This window comes from Schistocerca serialis, chromosome 5 (assembly GCF_023864345.2).
Source record: "Schistocerca serialis cubense isolate TAMUIC-IGC-003099 chromosome 5, iqSchSeri2.2, whole genome shotgun sequence".
NCBI classification, from domain to species: Eukaryota; Metazoa; Arthropoda; class Insecta; order Orthoptera; family Acrididae; genus Schistocerca; species Schistocerca serialis.
In genome coordinates this window covers 564,520,797-564,541,138 of record NC_064642.1, presented here as the reverse complement: position 1 = coordinate 564,541,138, position 20,342 = coordinate 564,520,797, and the positions used below count along the sequence as shown (strand labels likewise).

The 20,342-nt window shown below is 39.9% G+C and overlaps 1 long non-coding RNA gene across 1 annotated transcript; it reads left to right on the top strand.

Moving 5' to 3' along the window:
- The first annotated feature begins 1,355 nt into the window (after positions 1-1,355).
- Positions 1,356-13,308, top strand: LOC126481050 (uncharacterized). Its single transcript, XR_007587503.1, has 5 exons — positions 1,356-3,224; positions 3,312-3,417; positions 3,513-3,742; positions 3,843-3,968; positions 12,709-13,308. It is a non-coding gene; the product is annotated as an uncharacterized LOC126481050 (long non-coding RNA).
- Positions 13,309-20,342: the final 7,034 nt, after the last annotated feature.

Sequence of the window (20,342 nt, the reverse complement as noted above, 5' to 3'; positions counted from 1 at the left end):
GGCGCACTACGAATGTAGTGGTGTGGACATGTTGGGAATGTGAGTCTCACGGGAGCGTCCAAGGGATAAGTCCCTGCAGGCGCACTATCCTCTGTGTCCTCGGTGGCTCAGATGGATAGAGCGTCTGCCATGTAAGCAGGAGATCCCGGGTTCGAGTCACGGTCGGGGCACACATTTTCAACATGTCCCCAATGAAGTATATAGTGCCTGTTTGCAGCTGGGGTGTCCATTTAGATATCGATATCAACCGCGAGGAAATAGCGCGACTTCTCGGCGGATCTGTTAGCAGTTACATTTCTCGAATTTGAAACCGGATAACACTGTCAAAGGTAGGCAACATTTGTTCGAAAATCTGTTCGACATCTACAAGTGGTTACGGTAATAACAGCAGTTTGACGTGTCTTTCAGCTATACCCGCCGGGAACCATCTGAGAATGTTGAACAGTTCCAAGAAATATTGTCACAAAATATTGTGACTGCGACGTCTTATCCAGCGGCAAACACGAGAAGTATATTTGGAAGGAAAAGACTTATTGAAAGCTTATTCACGGATCCAAGATGTGTCGTATACCTCATCACGCGGGCACCGCTTGTTTAAGATATCGAAACCACACTTTCGGCAAGTTATAGTAAGCGAAATGGCCAAGTACTGTAGCTTATCGTTAGGGTGTCTTAAAGTTTTCTAATGTAGTGGGATGTCGAAGCAACTCTGGTTCTTTTCCATATGAGTCAGTTCACTTTTTTATGGCATTTGATAGCTCTCGATACAAGGGCTACGGTGACATAACGTTTATTTACGTTTGCAGCGAAAATGGAAATGTGACGGCTACGTCTGCCAGCAGAGCGCAGTTTGGAATTTATTTCACGTAAACGTCAGTCACTTATTTTTGCGTAATTTAGTTCCAAATACTGAAATGCGTATTCCTCTTTTGGGGACCTATCGAATATTGTAAAGATAGAATCTTTTCATTACTTAATCATAACTACATCAATATCTCGATAAATAAAACATCGTTAAATATTGGTATACTGCAAATTACTTACCTCTTGTGAACACTATCGCTTGTTGAAAACTGACCGTTGGTGAAAGATCAAGTGTGAACGCGCTGCAAAGGTCACCCTGCATGTGCGTCGTGAGTGAAATAAACACTTTCTGAGCAACAGTCAGGGACAGCCCCTACACGTTGTTGGTGTTGACGTGTCTTCTTTGGAACCTGCTGGTCGTGTAACGGTTAAAAATGGTTCAGTCTATATGGAGTCAATCACTTTCCCGCTGGAAAATTGTGTAAGAATCGAAAAGACGGAGCAGCATCGCGAACTGGGATACATGTTTCATAGACCAAGAAATAATAAGAATGGCATTATTAGCAACCAGAACTGTGAGATACGTGAGCATGTCAAGCAAACGTTCTTAGCCACTATATCACTAGTTGATGGGCATGTTCGCACCAACTCTTAAGTCAACAACTTCGTTCGTGGGAGAGAACTTGCTACAACTCCGGGTGATAATCGTAATTTCAGACAACAATGAATTCTAAAACTGCGACCTCTAACATAATTTAGTTTACAGTAGGACAGGTCTACTGAAATGTCAATATCGACAACTTAAAGTTGTCTATGTTTTTTGTATTTTTCCCCCCGCCCGTAGCACTGTAGAAATGGATCATAAGTTAAAGAAGGGAAAGGTAGAGAAACATGGCGTATTCGGCAACGTGATTTTCGTGAGTATGGTAGCTGACTTCGTAAATTACTTTTTATAGTGCTTTTCCCTTGTGAAGAAACTCGTAGGAAACTTCGAGATGTACACGACAAATGCAGTGTTGTTAAAACTATGAACGATTTGTTTATTTTAGTAGCATATAGGAAAGAACAACAGCACTGAAAACAGTCATCAGTTCACGAAGTAGTGGATGGGAAAGGGCAACAGCACTGAAATTAGGTTCATCATGACCCAAGGGGTGTATCTGTTCGAGGCTGCAGTTTACAGAGCCAAGGTTGACAAATAGATCATCCAAGAAGCTTATCTCGTACTTTACGGAGCATTCATGAGGTACCGTCAGTCACCCAGCAGCATCGAATGCTGATATGCGTATTGGGTCATTTGCACGTTTCGTGATTCATCACTGACGCTCTCATCTCGTCTACACTGTTTTCTCACGTCTTCGACGTCTGATATCTTTAGAAAGTACCGCGCGTGTTGTGTTCACTTTGTGGTGCTGCTCATTGTCGCGTGTTTCTGGGTCTTCAGCCGTGAGCTGTTTACATTCTTCATAATTTTCCTCCAACTTGAGTGACTTGAATTTCTAATCTCAGTCATATTGCCTCCCTAGTGGTGTGAGCTAGCGGTTATGTATCTGGGACAGACTCTAGGTTCTGTAATATTCATGGAATGTGTCTTGACATTCGCTATCCGTTATAGACTCCTGAAATCATCTTCGAAAATGCATCAACAAATTTATTATGCTAATAGTGTCATTAGGAATTAGATCTCGATGCGAAGTCATTGTTCCTTTTGATACCTCCGCTGGGGCATCCTGTTACTTGAAATGGCAAACAGAAAATATGGGCATCGATTCCGGGCAACCAGTAGAATTTTATTTTGGCAGAGACACGCAGTGGAAGATAATATATTACTAGCAAACAAATTCAGTCGTCTGTTTGTAAAAATGGGTTGTTGTGACCTATACGTCTTGACAGACTCTTCGCGTTTGCTGCCGGATCCTGAAATCAAACAGTTTGTCAACAAGTGGCCACGAAAGCCTTAACAATTTCTATTTTCAATATTTCGGCGATCCAACTGTTCTCCATCTTCAGGAGAACGCTGCTTCTGTTGCTGAGTCCCGCTGAGCACTGTTCTGTCTCAGCAGCGTTCTCCTGAAGATGGCAAACAGTTGGATCGCCAAAATATTGAATAGATTTCAGGATCCGGTAGCAAACCTGAAGAAACTTTCAAGGCTTATTACGCCCGGAAAGACTACTAATTTCGCAGGGAAAGTACTATAACCATGGAACTACGCTTTTGTTGAGGAGGCTCTTAGATAAAATCGCAGAATCCTGAAAGTGGTGTTTTCATTCCGAAATAAACATAGGTCTGACAAACCAATATTACGAACGTTTGACGATTGTTGCTGATAACTTAAAAGAACATATGATTTTTGGTGCCATACCTGTTCACGTGTTAGGAACGACATCGCCCGTAAAAATTTGAAAAGGCTGCGCAAACAGTAAGTAATAGTTACGTTACTTTGATTTAATAATACAAGAATCAACAAAATGAAACAGATTTATGAAATCAACTCTTTCCTTTATAGATCTCTTACAAGAGCAGAATCCAGCTGCCTGGTTCGACTTCTTATAGCGGTCTGTTCCACAGTTTAACAGCTGTGCAGCTGTGGCTTCTCCCATCTGTTTCCTAGGGTTTGTTTATGTTACTGTGAGTGATGGTAAGATGCTGCATCTCAGGACGAAATATGTATATTTTAGGCCAAACATCACAGCTATCAACATTTCAGGTTATGATTAGAGCTTCGCCACCAGTGACGATATCATTATATGGTGGAAGGTGTACCAGCGTCGATTTTGGATGTTGTACGCCAATAATAATTGCGATTTTAACAGTTTCTGATGTTAATGATGAAAGAGACTTAAAAAGTGGGAGACGAGCGAACTCTAAAATGAATGAAGCATGCATGAGTCACAAAACTGATCGCCACCAGCTTACTGATTTTCCAGAAACAGTTTTGTAAGTATATCAGGTTTACATCAATCCAGCATGATTTTAATGTGTGTAACAGACATCTTATTCATTAGTTCTCTACATTAGTTTTCTTGTTTGTTATCAGATATACTCAACTAAGTGTGGTATGGAATAAAACACTGGATTTGGAAGTAGTACTACGAGAACATGAACGGGGCTATCCAAGAAGAAATTGACCCATTTCTTATTTTTGTCAATTAGCAAATTTAAGGTATATTTGTATTTTTAAGATGCAACGTGAGTACTTAATTTACGAAAATTTTTAAGTATGGCAGAATAACCTGGCACAGAATAATGAGGCATAAAAAATTTTCGCAAGTTGAGAATTTGATGAAATGGATTTGATCTAAGTAAACCCTTTCTAACTGATCTGTCATTTTTCGTTTCAATGTATGATCTGACATGAATTTCTCTTAAGCGTTATTGTTATATCTTGATAATTATTTTGTTGATCTTCCCACTATGATCATATTGGGTGGAAATCCATAACAGTATAGTATTGGTACATACGTAGTTATGAAGTAACTCACATTATTTACTTTTGGATTCAGAGTGCGTTGAAAAGTATTCACAAAAAAACTATTCAGGGAGTTCCATTAGAGGAAGCCAATCACATAAAATTTAAGATATCAACGCAGATATTACTTGCAAGAAATCATTTTTTCTGTTTCAAGTTTTGTCAGTTTGGAGACTGTACTCATAAATTGTTGGACACGGCTATTGTGCATGTTCCTTCTACACACTACTACTTCCCTACCTTTTCCTGAAAGTTAGAAATATCGATGTATTGTTCAGACAGTGTGCCACGATCGCATCGCGTCGTAAATTGTAACATTATTTAAAGTACATGTTATGTTCCGGCTGAGGATGAAAGAAACATTTCGCCAGTTACTTACACGCAATAAACATTTCTGTTACGCGTTATTGTTGTATTTTGATAATTATTTTGTTGATCGTCCCACTATGGTAATGTTGGATGGAAAGCCATAACAATATAGTATTGGTATATACATAGTTATGAAGCAACTCACATTATTTACTTTCGGATATTTTCAGTAACAGTAAAACAATTCTTTAGTATGATTTCTTTCTATCTGAGGACGGATTCGGCTGCCAACAGAAGCATCATGAATCAAAACCGTGTAGAAATTAGAAGAAACAGAACTTCTTGCTGCTCAATAAACTTATATGTATGCTGCAGCTGCAAGGAAACTGGAAGTGGAGTGTGAATATTCAGATTAACGTATACTTTATTGTTTGTTAGCAAACATGTTTCCAGATTAATGTACGAGTCAACTGCCTTTCCAATTGAAAGACATGTTTGCTTCTTTTAATTTGTTCATGACCGAACATTAATATATAAATTATTCATAAACTCTAATGTATGAAAATATGTATGAGGAAATTTCCTTAGAAACGTACAATTTAACAAAAGTTTTTCAACGTTAGGTCAATTTCTTTAATGTCACAAATTACATAATTTTTTTTTAATGGAGACTTGTAATACCGCTTCAAAACGAAAATGACTCAGTCTCTATTTCCTTACTTTTCACAAAGCAACTTCGATATTTATTTTCAAAGAATCTGCAAAGTAATAAACTGTCACGCTTATTTTAAAATGGCACTATTCAAACAGCTGAAAATTTATATTTCAATGTGCTACATTGTTCTATATTCATTCATGTGTATGCTTGTCTGTGCTAGGCAAGAATGTGCTTCATTGTTCTACGTTCGTTCCCGCATATGACTATCTGTTTATAAAAGTTGAAATTCCAATTCCATGAAGTGTTCTGACATTAATTCAAATGTGATTATTTCTTTTCTAATGTAAACGGTTAACATACACTGAAGTTCTTAGCTTTGAAAGGCTAAAAACAAAAACAAAAAAAGATAGAAGTAGAAATAGGATAAAATGGTTCTCAACACGTGAAATAAGATCTGACAAACAGTTATGTATCTTGAATACAGAGTTACAATATTCTAAAAGATTGTGTTGTATTGTCATTTTGTATTTTGATAAAGTAACTTACGATATATGTAAATACTTGAACATAACAAAGTGCTTCTCAGCAAATCAGGTAAAACCTTAAAAACAGAAAATATCTCGTACTACTGTAAATGACTGTATTATGTTTTCGTATTGGAAATCATGAATATTGCTTACGATACATGGAAATATTTGAATAAATAATAATAAATATAGCTGTCAGCGTAATGAAGATGTATTTTTTATACTATTCATAGCCATTTTGTGTAAACTGAAGTACCACTGAAGCATCAGGTATGTCATAAATCCCTCCAGCCTTTGTTGGCAATAGATTGACCCTGATAATGGCGCTGCTTTTTATTCAAGGAGCTTCTTATTTGGACTCTCACGACTGAGTGGCCTATTTATCTTGGAAAAAATCTGAGGAGTTAATGGAAATCAAACCTGGGTCCTTTCTCATCGAAGGCAACAAAGCTGAACTTTTTTTCTTTCATCTGCCACAACACTTTATATTCCCATTTATTTATTGTAGTGTAGTCATTAACAAAAATATTTAAAATCTGTATGTAACTTTGGAAATTTACATTAAAGCAGAAATGGGTAATCACACCCTGAAATATGCGTTTTCTATTTCATCTCTATTACCACGGCAGCAGAATCGTTTCGTTGCGAATAGCCGAATTTCTAATGACAATACCATTATTAACGACCTAATTATAAATCTGTTATTTCCGCGATCATTCAGCTACGGAAGTGGAATCTTGTGCTTTAAGTAAATATGCAGTATTCTCCCAAATCATGTCCCGTGAGTGAAGCTTTCGGCTGATCAACTGCAGTGTATGCCTACATAGAACTCTCGACCTCATCTATAAACGTCTCTGGCAAACCACAACAGCTCAGTGATTGCTGGTAACTACCACAGCCTCAATCAGCCCGATCCAGGCAGCATATTCCATGAAACAACGACGCCGATTCTGGTTCAACTTGAAAACACTTCAATAAAATTAATTAAATGCAATGAGAACAAAGTGAACAGATAGACGGGGATGAAAATAACGAATATCCAGTGACATGAAATGAAACCGGTACTTACCGTTCAGATATGCTGAATCTGCAACGAAATGAATGTGTTAGTTATGTGTTGCAATGAATATATGAACAATGTGTTTATCTAAATGAAGAGGAACGAGTCAGTTTACAGGATGTATATAATTGATTAATTTCAGTGGATGGCAACTTGCTGACCATGTACAAGTTCCCAAAACACACAGTCCCACTTATGCAAGTACACTTAAAACTAGAACTAAAATGCACAGTCCTGCTCATGCACGTACATGTAAAACCAAATGTTTTTTAACAGGCTATCAGTTTTTAAATAAAAATTCGTCTTTGGAGTAGCAAGAGTAGTCTCAAAGAAATTATTTTTTAAGTTATATTTAAAACTTTCTTTACTACCTGTCAGACTTTTATGTGTCTGGACAAATGATCAAAATTTTTTGTTGCTGCCTATTGAACTACTCTGAGCCGCTGGCAGCTTTCGTAATGAGTAATAATGATCAATTTTTCTCCTGGTGTTGTAGTTATGGGCATTACAATTTTTCTCAACTTGTGATGGATTATTTATGAGGAATTTCATTAGCAAATATGTATATATTGTGAAGCTGAAGCTAAAATGCCTAACTCCTTGAAGAGGTACTGTTAAACGACTGCGAGTGAACACCACGTATTTTACTTTCTGTCCGCTTTTATGCAATCAGCATTTTCTTTTTAAGTTATGAGGCATGATTGAGTGGACATATGAAAAGATGTTGTAAGGTTGATTCGTTTGCTTCCAAGACCGGAAGAAGAAGTAGGTGGACTTCATTGTTTGAGCTGCTTAGTAATATTTTTGTCCCAGTTCATATTTTCATTATAATTTACATCCAAAAATCTGGAACATTCTATCCTGTTTACGGTCTCTTGTTCAAGAGCTACATTAATTTTTGGTACGTCTCTATTTGCTGCACAGAACTAAATATATGTAGTGTGTTTGCTCAAAATAAAGGAACATACCACATAGTCTTAGCATTGGAACTTTGTGCCTGACAGGGACTCGAACCACTATTTTCTACTTATCACGATCAAACCGAAGCTTTTATTAACGTTTCCACTATGATTTCCAAATACTAACTACCAGCGAGAGAGTCTTCCGTGGGGTATGTGAGAATAGCACCACAAACCACGCTACATGGTATTTAATTTAATTGAATTAAATGCGTAAGAAGAAACATGAGTGGTAACGGAAGTCTGTGTCATACCTGGAGGCGTGCTCACGTAGCTAATGGTTGCGGCGAGTGATCGCGAAAAGCAAGGAATCCGCGCTCTGATTTCCAGTTGTCGCTGCACGCTCATACCACGTTACCAACATGTTTTCATTTTATGAAACGTGTAATTGTTAACTGACTGCCACGACAAGAAGGACGAGGAGTATCTGTTCGACTCATGCCATTACTTAAAAGTATTCCCTTGTAACTAGTACGCTAATCGAGATCAACTGTTCTTCTAGGAGGAAAATTTTGTTCTAAGGTACAAACCAATTCTACACAGTTTGTATTGTAGATTCTTGTGCTTTTACTATAGTGGGTAATTAATATGGTAGTATAAACTACTCAAAACTACATGGCCAAGTGCAGCTGTCCTGCTTGGAAACTAAACAGCCATAGCAATCATAGAAAATTTTTAAACCTGCAGTCCGATAAACGTGAATTTATAAGGGAGAGATTGAAAATTAAGTGGATGAAAATGTGGTATTAAAGTTCGATACCACACTTGTTAGGGGTTGCAGTTATCGACCGCGGTCCGTATTAGTATCGCTAGACTCGCGAGTCGCGACCAACGCCGCTCCGCGGCTTGTATCAAATTTCTAGCGAGCTCTCGTCTACTCTTGCTAGGGACGCCAAGGAGTAAAGTATTATAGTCTTCAACTGATAGGAAGCAACCTCTAACAAGGCGCTTGGTAACATGTGGCCTAAGTGAGGCCTCAATAGCTATCTGTATTATATGTATTCAGCCAAGAAGAATCCTGTACAACCACTTAAGTACAATATATATTATTTTTTACTAACGACTTCTAATTATTTTAGTCGTTGCAGATCCAGACTCTGCAGCCAGCACCTTATCGACGTTACTGACAAACCTGCTGTGGTTTATATGTTTCTATTTAGCATTGGCCACCAGTTAACATTGGCGACGACTCGTTCGTCGTCATCATAACAGAAAACGTCGAAGGAACATAATGTATGTTACACATTAGGAAGTTAAAACTGATGGTGGGTTATAACTGACTGGGGCTGCTAATAAACGCTTCGATAAACACCATAAAATTCCTAAAAAGAAGGCAAACCTAAAATTAGACAAAATTTTGTTGATGACGATGAGATTGGCTTCGAGCTTAAAATGATTCAGTAACAGGATATTAATAAAATATTTTTTATGCACAAACATCGCATTACTGGATTCAAAAAAATGGTTCAAATGGCTCTAGGCACTATGGGACTTAACATCTGAGGTCATCAGTCCCCTAGACTTTGAACTACTTAAACCTAACTAAACTAAAGACATCACACACATCCATGCCCGAGGTAGGATTCGAACCTGCGACCGTAGCAACAGCGCGGTTCCAGACTGAAGCGCCTAGAACCGCTCGGTCACAGCGGCCGGTACTGGATTCAAAAACGTTAGTTGTCCCCTGGGTTAAATTCAATTATGAACAGTGGATTTCTTCGTAATCGGTTGAAATACTTTCACTGGTTCGGGGTTTTCTAATACTTTGATTAGCGTATCAGTTCCACAAGAGTTATGCCTAAAAAATTGCTTTTATAATAAACCGACATTGCGGTTGCATAACATCGCTGGCTAGGACGCTCCGAGGGATGCGTTCTGACAATTATTTGCAAATGCTTTCTTTGTTCAGACATATTGATACTTTTCGTTCTCAGACTACAGTGCAACTTCCGTAAACCTAGATGGCTATATCTTTCTCAGGCACGACAGTTGCAACAGACGAGGGGGCGGAGTAGGGGCGTACATACGCTCTGATTTGTCTCCTACTGTACTACATACATTCGACAACAATGTAGATAAACAAGAGGAATATATGTTCATAGAGATCAAATCCTTTAACAGAAAGTGCTTAATATGTGTCCTTTACAAACCTCCTAAAGTAGGTGGGTTCGCCTGCTTCGAAACTGCCCTCTCTAGTCTCGAATCGTCATATGAAGATGTAATTATAGCACGTGACACTAACATTAATTTTCTACACAATAGTCCTTCCACTGGGAAATTTAAGAGGATGCTTTCTTCCTCAAATATGACGCTACTTCAGCTGGAACCTACTCATCACATGACTGCCAGTCACACTTTCATAGATATATTCGCAACGAAATCTCCAAACAGAATAATCCTCACCTCTCAAATATCTGCGCCTGGCATGTCTGCCCCTGACATTTTCATGACGTATTCACTACAATGTCCTGGAAAGAAACAAAAACTATCTACATACCGAGACTTCAAACGCATAAATTTGCCGGAACTCGAAACTGAGGCACAAGAAATAGTTTGGGGGATGACCTCTACTCCCCTCATGGACATAAACTAAAAACTCCAGGATTTCACTAACAAAATTACTCAACTATATGACAAATATGCTCCAATAAAGACCAGAAAAGTAAAAAGTAAACCTGCACCTTGGCTGCCTGATGAACTAAACCAGCTCATGAATCTCAGAGACGCTGCACATCGAGCATACAAGATACACCCTACACCTGAAAATCACACTGTATACAAGCAGAAACGAAACAAAGTCAGTCAAGCGGTGAGAAACGCTAAGCTCGGGCACGCTCGTACATTAGCTGACAATAGATGTAGACCAGCTGTCCTGTGGAAAAATCTCCGTAGTCTCGGTTTAGGCAAAATAAAAGTTGCAGAAAATCCCATGGTCCCAGCTGAAGAACTAAACCGATTCTTCACATTACCTACAACCGCAAAAAAAGAAAAGAAAAACAGAGACACATTGATTACTTCATGGGGATGAACGACTGTAGCAAAGAAAAATTCTATGTGCAGCACGTCACTTGCAATACTGTCAACAAAGCCATAATGCGGATTAGATCAGCATCTACTGGACATGATGGCATCACTATCCAGATGGTAAAACTTGTTATTGATCAACTACTGCCCTCTATAACAGACATTTTCAACGATTCATTAATCACAAGTGTTTTCCCTGAGACCTGGAAACTGGGACAAATTAAGCCACTGCCTAAAAAGGACATCGGCACAGCAGTACCCTCTGACTAACGCCCCATCTGCCTTCTTCCTGCACTATCAAAGGCCTTAGGATATATAGTCCATGACCAGCTCACCAACTACCTAACTACTAACAATCTACTAGACGAATAATACAGCGATATTATCCTACAAGGCCTCTCTCAGGAAAATTCGCGACGTCTGGAACTGGTCATGAATGCCTGCGTCCGATATATCTGTGACGTTCGAGCTTTTGATTACATTTCACCAGCATATGCACAATTGTCCTGGCTGCGTGCAGACAAACGCAGAGATTTCCATACACTGTCTCATCTACTGCCTTATAAATGTACACTGTCCCTCATATCTCTCCTCGTCCTTAACGCTTATGTCGGAACAACATGACAGAAACACACGTTCCCATCATAATAAAATCCTCTCTGTTCCACTGCATCGCTCAATCACCTTCTCCAAGTCCTTTACAGTAGCGGGAACCCGACTCTGGAATAACCTCCCTCATAATGACGTATCTACTTAAGCAACAGTAATGCCTTCCTCTGTACATGAATGCACTTCACCTCATTACTTCCCTCTTTCCCCCTCCTTAAATCTCCCTTCCCCATTCTTCATTACTATTGCCAATTTTTCTCATGTTGATCATTATTATTTGATTTTTTACTGTTATTATTATTGCTTTTATCATAATTTGTATGTATAGCACCTGTTGTAAAAATACTGCCAGCATTTACTTTATTAGATCTTAGTCATTACTCTTTATTCATATTGCCACTACAGTAATCAAATTTTCTTATTTAAACTATTGTCATGATGTAACTCTGATGTGTGAAATGCTGCATGTGTGGAACACTGGTCCGATGTAAGAGAGGGCCTGATGGCCCTAATCTGATCAGGTTAAATAAATAAATAAAATAAAATAAAATATTAAAGCGATCTACACGAAAGTAGTAACATCAGTTAAACCTGAACGTCCTTCTTGTTTCCTCCGCTGTGAACTGTGTATGTGTATCATCAAAGGATCGGGTGAAAGAAAGAACTGGAACCGGTAACCATCTTATTTCAAGGTCACCACCTACGCCTCTCGGGAAATTGCATTTGATACATTAAAAGCCATTTGGTAACCTGGTACATACCAGTGTCAAATTCTCCTTTTCTCGCTTAGCCAATCAGATAACTTAAAACAAGTTCTCCCCTCCCTCTCACCCCTTTTATTACTACTCCAATTGCGTGAGTATCGTCATTCGAGATTTGTACACTTCTGCCCCCACATGTTTCCAAGGTTATTTCGAGTACGCTGCAGAAGAGTCGCTGGAAGACCTTACACATCCTCCATACAGTCCCAATCCCTCCCCATTGTGATTTCCATAGTTTTGGAGCCCTGAAGAAAGACATTCATGGCTATCGTTTTGCTTTGGAGGAAGAGGTACACGCCTGTGTACAATCATGCTTCTATAGACAACCACAAACATTTTCCATAAAGGCATTGACCATCTTGTCTCACTATGTGATGAATGCCTTAACAGCTATGTTGATTACTTTTCAAATAATAAACAGTTTACTTACTATTTTTCGTGTATCTCACATTCATTTGACTCCATATTATATTATTCATTTATTAATATATTCTATCCGCTTTTACTTACGTGTTTTTTTCCAACAGTGCGTGAACTACCTGATGTGGCACTAGCTGAAATGTTGGACCAAGACACAGGTGTTCGAGATTCTGTTGTCCGCAGCACCACAGCAGCAGCATCCCACAGTCGACATAACCGATTTGTCGGATCTGCTTTTCAAATACCCTGTGCCACAGTCGGCGTCTGCATCTCAGGAGCAGCAGCTGTTGGAGTTTACTCAACCTGCAGTTAAGTGGTTGCAGAATACTGTTCTTTGCCAATACTTACAACGCGACTTCCAGAGGATCGAAAAGGCCTAGCACTGGACGGCGATTTAGATGTAATAATTGAAATTGAGAATGTTCAGCGCTTGGTGCTAAAGTGCAGTATGCATGGTATAAGTGGGACTATCTGTGTAGCATATTGGAATACATTAAAAAGAAAATGACTACCGACTATGACCTATCACATATTCCTAATGATGTCGGTAAGTTTGGCAGGAAAGCGTCCAATGTCTATGTATGGACAAGCAAAGATGGAATTAACTTATGGACACTCATGCATTTACATTAATCATTCGAGTGTTGTGAACTTAATGTGGTACAGAGCGATTTCAAGGCATACAGAAAACAATTGTTTGCGAAATATTGCAGAAAAATGAAAACATTTTTTTTCACCCTTATGATGGGTGGCAATGTATATAACTATATACAGGGCGTTTCAAAAAGAAAGAGCAGATTTCAAACATTTATTTCTCAAAAACTACAAATGATAGAAACACAATTCAAACGTTTCTTGTCAGAGAAAGGTTCAAAGTTTTTCAATGGTCCGCGCAGAAGTTCCATGCAAATCCGCAGTGGCGCTGGCGTTTGTTTGTAGGAAAATGGCGACGACACCACAGGAACGATCATTTTGTGTGCTGCAATTTGCAAAGTTAGAGTCCATTGTTGGTGTGCAACGTGCATTCCGCCGTCAATTCAACAAACAGCCGCCTCGTCATAAGCAAATTTATGAGTGGCATCACAGATTCGTAGAAGATGGTTGCATCTGCAAGCGAAAAAGCACGGGTCGTCCACGCACATCGGATGAAAATGTCGAGCGTGTCCGTGCAGCTTACGAAAGGAGCCCTAGAAAATCCACGACACGGGCAAGTCACGAACTAAACATGTCTAAAACAACGGTATGGCGCGTTCTGAGTAAGCGTCTGCACATGAAGCCGTACAAACTGCAGTTATTGCAAGCATTGCGTCCTGACGACCACAACAAAAGGTTCGAATTTTCAACTGCAATTCTACAGGACATGGAAGAGGACAATTTTGCCGAACGATTAATTTTTTCAGATGAATCAACGTTTCACATTTCTGGTAAAGTTAATCGGCATAACGTACGAATTTGGGCGAGTGAAACTCCGAGGGACGTTATTCAACATGAAAGAGACTCACCAAAGGTTAACGTCTTTTGTGCAATTTCGGTAAACAAAGTTTATGGACCTTTCTTTTTCATGGAGAAAACTATCACAGGAACCATTTACCTGGACATGTTAGAAAACTGGCTATTTCCTCAACTTCAGGAAGATTCAAATCACTTCATCTTCATGCAAGATGGCGCCCCACCACACTTCTCTGAACCTGTACGACGGTACCTAAATAACACCATTCCAGGACGGTGGATTGGAAGAGCAGGAGCACAAGATCAATGTCATCGTCTGTGGCCTCCCAGGTCACCAGACCTTACTCCCTGCGATTTTTATTTGTGGGGGTACATAAAGGACTGTGTTTATGTCCCACCTATGCCCGCTACTCTTCAAGAGGTACGACATCGAATTGTTGCGGCCGTGAATTCGGTAACTAAAGACCAGTTGCGTCGTGTGTGGCAAGAAATGAGATACCGGTTTGATATTTGTCGTGTAACAAATGGTGCTCATATTGAGGTACAGTTTTGATATTTGTTGTGTAACATTTGGTACTCATATTGAGTGAAGGACCGTTGGAATTGTGTTTCTATCATTTGTAGTTTTTGAGAAATAAATGTTTGAAATCTGCTCTTTCTTTTTGAAACGCCCTGTATATAATAAAACTGATATTTCCTGCAAAAGTGTTTAATTTCTCCAACCTTATCCCATCCTGTCATCAGATTTTTGAAAAAATATGTGTATCCGCCTCACAACAGCTCCTGCCGCTCATGGCAGAAGCTGCTGCAACCTCGGTAAGAAGAAGAAGAAGCAAGCAGGTGTCAGCACATCTGCCAACAATGGTAAGAAGTATCCCGTCCACCTGATATGACAGCGAGAGAGAGAGGTGTAGAATGGGCAGTCTGCCACTTCAGCTAATGGCGAAAGAGATAACGGTCCTTCCGGTCAGAACTTGCGGCCGCCTCGCCTGTGAAAGACACCAACTCTTCTCACACACATACCTGAGAGATATCTGATTTCTCCATACTTTCCTGTCATTCAGATGTGTTATTAGAAGATATCAAATACCTGTACTCATTGTGGCTCAGAGAGTATGATGTCTGATTCTTAAAGTGAAGTAGTTCCCATTACCACAATCCCACTAATCTGCTAAGCAGCAATTACTACACGTATCATTATTATTTTTTAAGAAAGAAAGAAAACATAATCGAGATACTTTTTTTTATTTGTTCCTTTCTATACCCTCACGGTGTAGTTTACTAGGGGGAGATACATTAGTCTGACATTTGCATTCAGAGCATAATGCTTAGAAATAAGCTCATCACTCTTAAACACTTTAGGCACCAATGAAATCTGAGTGAAATATCACGTACAATGGTATAAGTTATTTAGGAAACAAATGACAGTCAACCGCATTCAAACTATGACACCTTCCTCAAGTTGCTTATAAATGTCTAAAAGCAGTTCACACATAGTTTTTCATTTAAGTTAGTCTAACAGGTAACGATAATTAGGACTTTCCTGTTCCTGCTTGTCAAAACCATAGTCCTTGCAGTGTCATGACGTATTAGTTCCAGAATATTTACGACGTCTGGACTTCTGGACTTAGATTTCTGGAATACATCAGTACTGGGCAGTAATCAGTCTCCTTTAAGAGTATGTTAAGGGAGTGTTCAAAGTATGGGTAGGTGTTTAGTATGGGTAGGTGTTTCTGTGGTCAGAATGTGCAGCATACGTGTACTGCTTGCACCGAAATTAACAATTAGTATTACTACTCTACATGTGTCAGGTGTAGTGTAAAGTATTGCAAACATATTCACTTTTTCAACAGTATCTTCGTGAGCGATAGTGATGAAATGACTGTAAAGCCCACCGTATTTTTCTTTTTGCCTGAAAAAAGCTAAGACGATATAAATTAATGTTGTGTTTTAAAGTTGCATACACTGTTGCTAATATTATAAATTTATAACAATTGATAAAACATTTACTCAATCGTGTAAGAGCTGTCGACGGGTAAACACTTTGAAATGTACAGCACCACTTCCTGCCTCAACACAGCCATCAAGTAAGTATTAGTGATGATGATAAATAAGTTAAAAAGATTGTAACTCACAATTTGGTTTTTACAGAAGAGACAAATTCACCACAGCAGCTTGACGTGAAAAGGATTCTGTTCAATATGATATAGTTTAAAGAGCAGTGGCAGTAAATACGTCAGTGATGAAATGATCTCGGATCCTGAGCTCTACCCATATTTGATTTTCAAAACTCCTCAGTACAGTGATATGAAAGGCATATTATCCTTGGATGAGTCGGTTCACCTACGCAGTACCTCAATACAAATTCCTGCCATAGTCCAAGAAAATGCTCTCCCTCAGTGATACTATGTGATTAGTGATTCCTGGACTTCCCAAGAACAGTGAAACTGTTTAACGAGAGAAAGTGCACTCATATACAGGAGCATACATTTAAAAATCTATTGTATGCTAGTTACGCAAGCCAGCATACTCCAGAGAAGCGTCTAAGCTGACAGCCGTTTGTGTACAGTTTATACGAGAATATCTGGACCAGTTTGTTGGAGTTAGCGCGACAAACTCTTCATCCATCGGAAGAAATCATCGCTAAATTGTGCAATTTATGACGTGCATCAATACACGCAAATATGTTCGAACCAATTGTGCCAGATGTAGGTACAGAGCTACATCCTTACTTAACCATGCTCATATGTCCTGCAATAAGGTAAGAATTTACGAATAAGGGAAAGTGTAAGAGCTACATGTGTCTTTTATTTCCCTATAAATTACACTGTATGCTGATATAAATACACGGTCATCATAATGACCGAGAGGATGAAACATCCTCGTAGCATAAAGACTTCACAGTAAACGACTGGTCCGGCAATGATAGTGAAAACAAGAAGAAGAAGATGATGAATGGATCACCCCTTCCCAGTAATATATGAGTTATGATTGTAGGCCTATCCAGCTGCGGCAAAACTGATGTTACGTCATTGCTAACACATTTTGATAGGATCTGCTTCCAGTATACGTATATATGTTCAAAAACATTTAAGCCCAAATACCAGCTATTACAGGATATTCTGCACTGCATCAGTGTTGTAACAATCACGACATACAGCATCTGAAAAAGTAAAGCCAATGTTGCTGCGGAAAAACAGGATCAAATATGGAAACACTTTTGTTTTGGCAGCTATATGGGGGTTAACGTCTATTATTTGGGCAGGGATTGCTGGAATCAGATGCGGTGTAGGTTTCTGGTTATTGATAAAACAAGAAAATTAAATGATGGTCGATTTAGACGAAACTTCAAGGAGTTTGTTTAGAAGATAGTGTACCAATACGTAACTGTCACAGTGTACTGTATATTACGAATATAAGTTAGCACACATGTCACGCACTCATTCTTCAGGGATGATGCACGAGTCAAACATACCTTTATACATTAATAGAAAAACTGAAGCAATTAACGGAAGCCTTAAAAGCTGTAGTACAGAAATTGAAAATTTCAGTGATACTCTTAAACAAAATACTACTAAAATGGGAACATTGGGAGACGTTATCGCCCGCATCTCGTGGTCGTGCGGTAGCGTTCTCGCTTCGCACGGCCGGGTTCCCGGGTTCGATTCCCGGCAGGGTCAGGGATTTTCTCTGCCTCGTGATGGCTGGGTGTTGTGTGATGTCCTTAGGTTAGTTAGGTTTAAGTAGTTCTAAGTTCTAGGGGACTGATGACCATTGATGTTAAGTCCCATAGTGCTCAGAGCCATTTGAACCATTTTTTTTTTTTTTTTGAGACGTTATCAAAACAGTAAATATAAAGATCTGTAGTATACATCTACAGAGCGGTAGTTAAGTGTTTATCTTTTTCTGTGTTTTCCTCGTAGTATATTTGTTAAATTTCGTGCGTGTTTTTCTGTTTAAGTGGTTCCATCTCGCATTTTGGTGAAGGCGAATTGATTCAGTCTGTAGCGCAATAGTTGCTCACTAAACGTCCACCTACGTAGCTCATTAACACGTCAGTGTCGATTCGTGACATATCAGAGACATATCTAGGATTCTGTCTGCTTTTGTAGTTTCCTTCTTCAGTTACACTTGTTAGGATGGTTAGGATGTACGCATGTTCTGTGAGAATACATGACGTCTGCTGCTGAATGGCGTTACATTGTGTGAAACGTCCCCTTATAAAAATTATGAATGACTGCTGGTAAACTTCTACATTATCTGATTTTCAAACAGCTGAGCAAAACTCAACGTCCTCACACAGTTTTCTCTTTACTTATTCTGGTCATCACTAAACTGACACACAATATTTTTAGCGCAACGCAATCTGGCTTACAATAAACCCTACAAAAAATGGCTCTGACCAACAATAACATATACCTTTCATGAATCCCTTACCGCACAAAAATCTTCGTTATTCGAACTACTGCAATACAGCGAGCGCCAATACTGCCAGCTAAATAGAAGACTCTACCTACTGAAGGCACTAGCTACTAATAGGCATATAGTTAGAGCTGAGTCGCTGCTCTGCTGTGCCCTGGATGACATCGTTGGCGACTATGACTGCCACCTAGGGGGACAACCCAACCTCACTGTACTTTGGAGAGACTCAGTGTCATGATGAGGGGAGCCATGATGTATGACTTCAGGTCACTGCTGACTATAATTCAGAGAACTCTGACGGCAGAATAGTATGTGACGGACATCCTGCGTCCGTATTTGTTACCTCACAGTACCGTCATGACGTTTTTTTAGCAGGGCAATGCTGTCCCACACGTGCCAACCTGTCACTTTGAACTGGCTGCGTGATGCCGAGGTGCTCCCATGGCCAACTAGACTACAAGATATGTTCCTAATAGAATAAGTGCGGGACCAGCTCGGACTTCAACCCCGTCCCAGTGCCAGTAACCAGGATATCAAGAGCCCGTTACAACAGTCGTGGGCCAGCTTGACCCTGGAGAGAATTCAGCAACTTTATGACAGCCTTCCCAACCGAATCAGTGCGTGTATCCAGGCTAGAGTGGATGCGACGTCGTACTGATAAGTGGGCTCATACTGCCAAGTTCTTCGTAAAATTATCTCGATTTGGTAATCAGTGAAACAACATCACATTCCCTCTCAACTCGTGAAGTTTAATTTCGCTTCCTCCTCCCCTTCTGGGTCGGTCACATTTTCTTCGTCAGGTGGTGTAGTAAGCAAGAGATTTAACAATATTCAGAAAATTTACGAGTGAGGCGACTATGTCTGTTGGTAAATAATCGTAATTAAACTTTGCGGCTAGCTACTGTCAGTCTACAGTACCTAGAGTGTGCTTTTCGTGTTAGCTTCAGGGACTTTGAGGATCTGTAATTAAGTCGACGGTTTACTACAGTCTTTACACTGAGGAGCAAAAGGAACTGGTACACCTGCCTAATATCATGTAGGGCTCCCGGGAGTAAGCAGAAGTGCCGCAATACGATGTGGCGCGGACTCGACTAATGTCTGACGTAGTGCTGGAGGGAACTGACACCATGACTCCTGCGGGGCTGTCCATAAATCCGTAAGAGTACGAGAGGATGGAGATCTGTTCTGAACAGCACGTTGCAAGGCATCTCAGATATGCTCAGTAATGTTCATGTCTGGGAAGTTTGCTGGTCAGCGAAAGTATTTAAACTCAGAAGAGTGTTCCTGTTCCTGGAGCCACTCTGCAGCAATTCTGGACGTGTGTGCAGTCGCAAGTCCGTCGGAATGCAGAATGGACATGAATGGATGCAGGTGATCAGACAGGATGCTTACGTACGTGTCACCTGTTAGAGTCGTATCTAGAGGTATCGGGGGTCCCATATCATTCCAACTGAACATGCCCCATACCATTACAGAGCCTCCATCAGCTTGAACACTCCCATGCCGACATGTAGGGACCAGGATTCATGAGATTGTCTCCATACCCTTACACGTCCATCCACTCGATACAATTTGAAACGAGAGTCGTCCGATCAGGTACCACGTTTCCAGTCATCAATGTCCAATGTCGATGTTGACGGGCCAAGGCGAGACTTTGTGTCGTGTATTCATCAAGACTACACGAGTGGGTCTTTGGTTGCGAAAGCACATATTGATAGTGTTTCGTTGAATGGTTTGCAAGCTGACACTTGTTGATGGTCCAGCTTCGAAATCTGCAGCATTTTGCGGGAGGGTTGCACTTCTGTCACGTTGAACGATTCTCTTCAGTCGTCGTTGGTCCCGTTCTTTTAGGATCATTTTCCGGCCGCAG